Source organism: Onychomys torridus, chromosome 6, assembly GCF_903995425.1.
Source record: "Onychomys torridus chromosome 6, mOncTor1.1, whole genome shotgun sequence".
Classification (NCBI taxonomy): Eukaryota; Metazoa; Chordata; class Mammalia; order Rodentia; family Cricetidae; genus Onychomys; species Onychomys torridus.
In genome coordinates this window covers 32,617,874-32,627,166 of record NC_050448.1, presented here as the reverse complement: position 1 = coordinate 32,627,166, position 9,293 = coordinate 32,617,874, and the positions used below count along the sequence as shown (strand labels likewise).

The following is a 9,293-nucleotide window of genomic DNA, read 5'->3' as shown; positions in this document are numbered from 1 at the left end:
CACAGCAGCATGTTCACCTGGTAGGGTCAGGGCTGCCTTCCCTGTGGTCCTGCTCCGAGAAACTGAATCAGCTGACTGTACTTCCCTTCCCCGTGGGCCAAACACAGAGGATTCACCACTATGACTCCTGTAACCTTACTGTCCATTTTTTTTTTGAAAGTCTCTTCTGGGCTTGCTTTTCCTTTGGACCTGTTCTCAGTCCCCTGCAGACAGTGGCACAGCCTGTCTGGCAATGTGCACTGATTGGCTAGCTCCTGAGGAAAGATGTTAAATGCACGTGACGAATCAAGTGGGTGCAGTCGAAGGGGCAGCTGGCGTTCGCTCCTGCCGTCAATTAGCGGGGTACCTCAGACAGCCTCTGGAGCCTCTGTTTCCTCCTACACACAACGAAAAAGTGGATCTTTGCAGACGCTGGCATTCCGTTATAGAACAGCAGGTGAGGAGGGAACTGAGTTCCCTCAAAGCAATGAGTTGACTTGGCTCCATCCTCTCTTCTTTGTATGTAGTGATGAGCTTGTGTGGCTCATCCAGGCTTCGGCGGACGGACTCCTATGTTCGCCGGGGCTTGGGTATACTGTTTAATGATGCATTCATCTATTTCTTACCTCATTTTACAAAGTGTTTGGCACAAAGCGCAGCCCTGTTACCTGCCCCTTGCAGCAGCTCTGAGACAGCCTAATTCTGTCTCCTGGAACAGTTTGTTATGGGCTCCTGTTGCTACCCAGCATTGCATCCCTGTTTGAGTCCAGGGGTGGGCTGAGTGCACGGGCTTGCCTATGGTTCCTAAGCTCTGCTTTAACCCTGTGATGTGCCGGGGCAAGAGTCGGCGGCAGCCATAAATCATCTTGATAGTGAGGGATGGAACCTGCTCCCCCAGAACAAGGCCCGATGATGCCTTCGAATTGCTTTAATCACTGGCTGTCTGCTTTCCACACTCGACACAGGACCGGTTCTAGCAGCGCATCCATTATCATTCAGCCCCTCTTGTCTCCTTCTCCATTCTCAGCGTCCCCTCACCCATCAATCAGTCGAAAAGAATCACATGGGAAAGATGTCTTTTCAAACAAAACTGTTTCTTTGTCTTTCTTCGGGTTAACCCGTAAACTGGAAATATCCATCAATACTTTATAAAGTCATTTATTTTGAGCAGCAGCCTGGGTTCTCAAAGGGCTTCCCCAGTATTGCCTCATATTTCTTTATCCAAGAACATCATTATTGTCTCAATGACAGAAAAATGAAGGCACAAAATTGTTAAGCGGCACAAAGTCTTGTGTTGAAAGATACCACTAAGTACTTAAACATACTCTGCCCCTGGAGGTCAAGGAGATGAAGAAGAGAATGCTGAGTGTCAGCCCCACCTGTCCCCCGACTGTGGCCTCTCGCTGTCCTCCTCTCCCTGGCAGTCTGCTGCCTCTCCGGAATTCCTAGTCACACTGGGTGTTTCCTCACGGCCTAGCTTCTTTCCTCTTCCCTGTTACCTCCTGTTCCCACCTCCTCCATCTCTCCGTCCCCTCTCCTTTCCCTTTTGGCTATGATTGTTTGTAGTAAACCTTTTATTACTCTCTTTCCTGTGCACTTTCACATGAATCTTCTAATTAGTTTTCGACTGCTCCTGGCCCATCTTAACTCCTGGAGCGATACTTGTAAAATGTAAATTTGAGCATAGGATTCCTCTTCTAAAAAAACGATGTAATTTTAACCATCTACTGGAGTCGCCTTAGTAATATACATACAGATAGTGTTATTTTATTAGCACCACGCTCTAACCAACTGAGCTAACCAGCCAGCTTGGTATTGTTATTTTAAATACCCTTTCCTCTTGTTTTTATAACTACAATGCAAAATTACTCCCAACCAACTCCACCTCCATTGTCTGAGGCCTAACTGCATGAAGGGCGGGCACCTTCTGAGCCCTGCTGCGCTATAGTACTAGGACCACCATCCACATTGCTCAGGCTGTTGTCATGGACTTGGGCTTTCTTGTGCATTTCTAGGCTGTAATAGCAACTGGGAAGTGACTCCCCATGTGGTGTTAGGCTGTCTTAGGCGCCAAGCTTGGGTTTAACCTTCTTTGAGGAATCTCAACAATAACCTCCCCTCCACTCCCCCCCTGCCCTCTCCTGCCCTCCCATACCTCCCCCTCCCCTTCCCTCACCTCTTCTATGTCCAGAGAGGCCAGAGCAGGGATGCATTCTATCAGGTTCACAGGCAACCACTTCTCTCTTATTTCTCATTTTGTTGCTAGTGGGAATTGGAACTAAATCTCACTTCACTTAGGATGGCTTCTTCTCAGTTGTCCTTGCCCAGATATGTGAGGCATTCTTCTGGCATTATACATCTCATTCACAATAATAACCTAAATCACCTAGAAAATATACTATAATTGGACATATTTCATTGCCACATGTAATTAAATATTTTGCTCATTGAAGTTGCTTTAAAAATGTTAAAGAAGTCATATCGAATTGCATTGGCAATTGCGTTTCTAGAATATGCTGGTATTTATCATATCATAGTGGATTATAAATTATATTTACAAATAACTTAATGAAATAATAAGAGGATTATTATACAATGATGACCCTGGAGTGGGAGTGTTGGGTCTTAAGTCTTGATTTCTGGGCACTGCATGGGTAGATGGACGGGAGTGCCACCAAATGAGATGCTGAAAAGAGAAAAGTAATGGATATGAGGAAATTACCCAGCATTTAGATGGGAGTATTATGACAGTCATTAAAATCCATTCCTAAATATGCTCAGTCCCTCCTCCTGGGCAGATGGAAGATGCATTTTCTAATTCATTTATGGATGAGTGAGGCCATATAATTAGTTCTGGGCAATGTGGTTTTTAAAAAATGTCACTCACTGCCAGTGTGGGACCCTCAGAACTCTCTTCTCTTCTGCCTCAGTAACTGGCAATGACTTACATGGTGACCACACTGTCAGCTTCGTTCCCAGGTGAAGACCACATTAAGTAGATCCCTCAGCCAACTCATGATGGTGACATTTGATGTGTTCAGTGTGGCATGACACACTGAACAACATGCAGGCTAATATGCACCTCTTCCCACAGAGCATTGTGCATGCTCGTGGATTGCGCTGTCCCAGGCTTCCAACTGAGTAAACCCTTTATCAGCCAAAGATTCTTGTTAAACCCGGAGCAGAAAGAAAGGAGTGACAGTACTCTACTGCTGATCTACACCCCAGCTTTTAAATGATAATCTTGAAATAATATCCATTTAATATCCCCGCCAAAAGCACAGAACAGTACTGAATGCAGTATATTTAAAAGTCTCTATTTAGTCTCATGATTACTGTAACTTTGAATTAATTTGAAGGATTTTTTTTCTAATGGTGACAATAGAAGCCCCAGAAGTCACTTTTGCTTTTATTCCTTTAAATATACTTTCATTCAATCATATTCTTTTAACTAGCCTTTAAGCAAGGGACCTGTCACCTCCCCGGAAGAGCTGTACTTATCTCCAGCTGGCCCAGGATAGGATGTTGGGCAGAAGCTGCCACACAGCACCAGGTGACAAGAAGACACAATCAGGACAGAGCAGCTGTGAAACTGTCGCTGCTACTCGTCAAATCCTTAACTTCCTTATAACTCAAGAGCGGCCTTCATCGAGCGGACCTTGCGGGAATTTCTAGCAACTACCATAGGCCCTGGTCAGCCCCGATTTCAGACTTATTAAGCTGCACTGGATCCGGGAAAGGAACATGATTACACAGCATTACAGGGAGAGATACAAGGCTCTAAGATGTCACACAGTGAGAGTAACTAAAAGCCAAAATAAACTTTTTTTTTTTACCCAACTTAATAGTTCCCTCTATTCTGAAGGCACCTGAGGTACAATTTGCAAACACTAATTCAATTTCAAAACTCTAAATTTTTTCTAAAGACTTTGCCACTGTGAAGGTCATTTAGGTGCCACTGTGAAGGTCATTTATGTACCAAATTTTCCAGGACATTGTGCCCTGTTGTTTGGCTCAGTACAGTTCTAGATATTTTCATGAAGGAATTATTTACTTTTGACTGATACTTAAATTTTCCTATTGAAAAGCTGCCTACTTTACACCAGCTGGGAAGACTTATATCCAATCAGTCAGAGGCCCTAAAGAAAGGAATGAGGGCCTTCAAAGAGGAAAAGAGTCTATCTGTAGCTGGTCTTGAAATTAAGATTATAAACAATTCTTGGTGAAATTTCCAGCCTGCTTACCTACCCTTGATCACTTGCCCAGCTCCATAATTGCATGGCCCTTCTGTGAGTTAAGTCTCTTGTTATATGACTGATAATTAGATAAAAGATAGATGATAGATAGATAGATTAGATAGATAGATAGAGAGAGAGAGAGATGGCAGATAGATGAGAGACAGAGAGAGAGAGAGAGAGAGAGAGAGAACATGATGTTGGCTCTCTGGAAACCCCAGCTAACATAGCCCCACTGTGTTAACAGACAGGCAGAATTTAAAAGCTATCTGATTGCTCATGGCTCTCTTGAATCTTTTTCATCTCCCTTTTTTTCCCCCTCTCTTGGCACAGACTGGGCAATGAGAGACTTCTGTCACCCAAAGCCCTACCACAGGCCCTTTAAGAATGCTGGGATAAACAGAGCAGCTCTCCAGGTAGTTAGTGGGAAAGTACCTTTATCTTAGCACATTCTGAAGTGGAAAGACAGCAGGAAGTTGCCTAATGGTAGGGTGCTTTTCTGTGAACTTTACACACCCAGCTGGTGTAGTCCTGAGGAATGAGGTAAGCATATAGTCACCTGGGGATGGAAGGCTTAACCCTCCTGTTCCTGTCCTGCAATACTTTCTAGAGAGACTGTCTGGACACATAGCCTTGGGCTCCTCTCCTCTCCTCTTCTTCCCTTCCCCTCCCTCCCCTCCATCCCTCTCCACCCATACTTTCCGACCCCATCCCCTCCTCTGTCCTTTTCCTCTGTTTTCTTCTCTCTCCTCCCTCCCTTTCTCCTTCCCTTCTGTTCTCCCTCTTTTCGTCCTTCCCTCCCTCCCTCCCTCCCTCCTTTTGAGTCAGCTGCTCACTAAGTAACCTAGGTTGGCCTTGAATTCACATTTCTTTGGCCTCAATTTCCCATATGTTAGGTGTACAGATGTGTATCTTCAACTATGCCTGGCTAAATTTCTCTTTTTAGACAGAGAAACTTCCATAATTTTCTTTTGGAACTGTCTCAGCACCACATTACACCTAAAATTCTTTAAAAACAAAGAAACAAACAACCCTCTTGTATTGTATTTGGAAATTTGCACAAGTGAACTTAAGCTGTATATGGTCAATCTGTTCAAACAAATACTTATTTAAAGATTTTAAAGCAATAATCTTTATAAATGAACAATGTTTTCATGGCATCAAACCAAGGAGTTTTTTTTTTTTTAATAATCCATGATAAAGAGGGTCCTTAGGAGTGAGTGTTTCTCTCTTGCAAAAGCCTCATTATTATAATATACTAACATTTTAACTCAAGCAAAAACTGTTGGAACCCAACCCACTAGTTTTCCATTTTTAATCAAGTATTTGGTAGGCAGCATCTGTGAGTTCTGCCAGGCTGCAAAACTGACGTTCCCCAAGTCTCAGATTGCGGACTGTTACTCATATCAAAGACTGTGTATAGCACGCTTTTGGAGCCAGTCATTCACCTGTCTATTTGCAGAGGTCTCCCATCAGCCCCTCTCCCGGGAGCTCACCTGTGTCAATGCCCTCTCTTAACCTGGCTGTAGATGGGGAAGGATAAGAAGAGCAGAAAAGTCATTTCCTGTGGAGAAGGAGCTTTCGCTCCACAGTACTCCATGGATGTCAGAATGACTGATAGACGCCAAACCCAATCACTAAGTCAATTTACCTCCAATTGGGAAGCAGCTAGCTGTCTGGATTAGAGGATTTACCTCCAGAGAGCGATCTTATTCCTTGATCCGTCTTAACATTGTGATCTACAGACACGGCTCACAAACATCCACAGTGATTGCTGGAATTTCACCAGCAAGAGAGAAAAAGAAGGTTAAGTACCCTTTCAGAACCATTAGAAAGCATAGTATATCATTTTGTCTAGTCTGGGGTTTTGGTTCCAACCAATATACTGACCTTCAGTGCATAGACTGGAGTCATGTCTGAATGTGTCTGTTTTTCCTGATGTACCAATCTCTCAATAATTTTTACTCTTAAGCTATTTTATTCCTTTTAAAATATTTTTGTTCTGCAGGAACTTTTAAAAAATTACTTATTTATTTTTAGCCATATGTGTGCATGCCTGAGTATATGTATGTGCAACATATATATGCAAGAGCCTGAAGAGGCCAGAAAAAGGCATTAGGTCTCCTGGAACTGTAATTACAGACAGCTGTGAGCCAACATGTGGGTGCTGGGACTTGAATCCAGTTTCTCCGCAAGAACAGTTAAATACTTTTAACCATGGAGCCATCTCTCCAGTTCCTGCACAAACATTTTATTTGAGAATAAGCCATATCTTATTTAGAATTGTTCGTTAAGTATGTCATGTGGCTGCTTAGTAGGAGAAGCATAACAGACTGGCAGTCTGGGTGCTTACCGTGCAGAAAAAGCAGACAGCTCATGTTTCTGTAGACAGGTACTATTAGGGTCGTCTATTACATAGGCTTTAACATTGGATTTTCATTATTCTGGTTCAGAAGGTTAGGTTAGTCTTAATGAAAGGTGGTCAGTCCTTGTCACCAAACAATTGCCTAAACCCTTCCATCATCCAAGGTCCTCAGAGAAGCAAGTCTCATACTCCAGAGATTTGCAGCAAGGACTTGACATGTGTACAACTTACTTGGGATGGGGAGGGCTAGGCAAATCCAAAATCCAAGGCCTATAGGCAGACAGTGAGCAGGGGCCAGCAGGAAATCTCAGGCAGAGAGGAGCCACTGAATTGCTTCTTCAGGGAAACCTTGAATGCACCCCTGAATCCATTCACCTGGTCGTGTGTGGCTCACTCATGTTATTCCGGATCACTTGGAATGCCAAGGTCTGCTCACTATAGACTTCTTCCTGCAACCATATTTCTTCCTGGCAAGATAACATTACCAGAGTGCCAGCGGGTTTCAGAACTGTGACTCTGCCTCCTACCCATCCGGGTTTTCTTTCTGAGACAGAACTTTTGTGTGCACCTTCTGCCCCTGGCAGATTCTCAAAATCGTCCCTAGGAAGGTATCTAGCCTTGTTTTCTTACTATGACCCTGCTGAGGACCACAGAGAATTCAACACTATGGGGCAGCTCTTGCAGATAATGAAATTTGTTAGCTTTTCTCCACCCAGCTTCACTGTGCACAAATGATTACATCTAATACCCTAAGGAATTATTTTTAAATTGTTACCTAGTTTTGGAAGAAAACAACATTCCAGAAAAAAATGGATTGAACATTAGTGTAGGATTAAGAAATATGCACTGGAGTTGGGGGTTATTAGCAATATTTATTTTGACCATGTGAGTTGTAGACCCTTTCATTAAAATTTCAAAATAATAAATAATTTTCTAAAAGTTATTATTAAAAATCATTATATAAAACAAGAGACATTTTTAAGAGGCCGAAAAACTACTTCTACTTCATAAAAAGTACAGTTTGTAATCTTAAAAGAAACAAGTGATACTCTAATTTAATTAAAGATTTGACAGACATATTATGTTTCCTCTTCAATATTGTTAATTGGGTTTTTCCCTGATAATTCAGAAGAATGTTTTCTCCAGAGGTTTAAACTATTTCTCAAGCTTCATATCTGAAATTATTAATCTTCTTTTAAAGGCCAAACCAGTTATATATAATTCATTTTCCCATTTCTAAAGTAAGGAAAATGACTTTTGATTTCTAAGGAGTAGGTAGAAACATAGTAAACATGAACCTACTCCAGAGTATCCAGGCCCATCCTGAATTTTTTTTTTCTGACCAAAACATTAATTAACAAAAAATATTACAATAGCAGAGAAAATAATAATAACAACAACAATAAAAAAGAAATTAGAAGTGGGAGTCAGGGAGGAAAAAAAGTGCAGAGTCCTTAGTTCCTAAGAGACCAGCACTCCTGCTGAGCTGGACTTAGCCACAGCCCCTTCTGAGTTTCCCTTGGCTGCTGGCTTCTCATCTTCCCCCATAAGATGAATGTTGTGCTTTTCCCGAAATTCATTGAGTTCTTTCCCCTTTGCGGTGACAGAGTCTCGATGATCTTCTGTATCTGCTCTTTGTTACCCTCCAAGGCAGGCAGAACTTCTTTGATGGTCCACTCTACCAGCACCCCTCCAACCATTCGGTAGCACTTGTGGGGTTCATCCACTTCCTTCAGTGTATCAATCACTAGGCTGTGCTCATTCAATTCCATCTCCAGCTCAGCTGCTTTGGATGCCAAGCCTCTCTGTTCCTGCCGAAGGCAATTAAAGCCAGCAATTACCTGTTCTGCAGACACTGCCCCCTTCCCCGTGCTCCCGTTGCTCTTGCTCACATGACCGCCTCTGTCCGCCATCTTTGCCACCTCCTGAATTTTTTTTAATCTCCCAACAAATTCCCCTTACTTTACTCATGAGGAAATAAGGCAAAGGTAACTTTTATTTAGGGCAGAGCTAGAGTGTGGATCTTCAGTTACCAAATGAATGTTCTAGAATGCACTATCCAGAGTCACCACAGACCCTACAGGCTAAAGGCTCAGTTCCAGAAAGATTCTTTCTCTTCAATCCAGCCATTCCCACCTCCAGTTCAATCCTCTGCTAGAATAATTCACTTAACTGAAAAAAAGGGAAAAAAAATTTCAACAGTTTGCATACTTATCAATGTATTTTGAAGACTACAGCTCAAGACAAGCCAAATGGAAGACATGCTGAAGCCAAGGCACGGGAGAAGAGTCCAGACCTCCACACTTCCCCAGGAATGTGTGTTTACTGACCTGGATACTTTCAGAGCAAGTTATGTTCTTGGTTTTATGGAGATTGCACTATCTATCACTCAGGGAGGCAGAGGCAGACAGATCTCCATGAATTTGAGGACAGCCAGAGCTACACAGTGAGACCTTGTCTCAACCCCACCCCCCAAAAAGTTACAATCTTTTAATCATGATTAGTCTTGCTGGCCAGAGGCTTATGTCCTGAAAGAGATTCCCTAATTTCATCGTGATTGTATAAAAGACACAGCCTTAGAATTGCAAAAAAATCCCAAGAATTTTAGGAATTGAGAGTCAAGGGGAAAACTGTATTTCTTCCTACACCATGGAATCTTAGAAGCTTGTGTTTAATTTAGGTGAGTTATTAGGCAGCATTACCATGTGTACCGC

At 42.6% G+C, this 9,293-nt stretch overlaps 1 pseudogene; it reads right to left on the bottom strand.

Annotated features, from left to right (window-relative positions):
• Window positions 1–8,040: 8,040 nt before the first annotated feature.
• LOC118586345 lies at window positions 8,041–8,492 on the bottom strand (annotated as a pseudogene).
• Window positions 8,493–9,293: the final 801 nt, after the last annotated feature.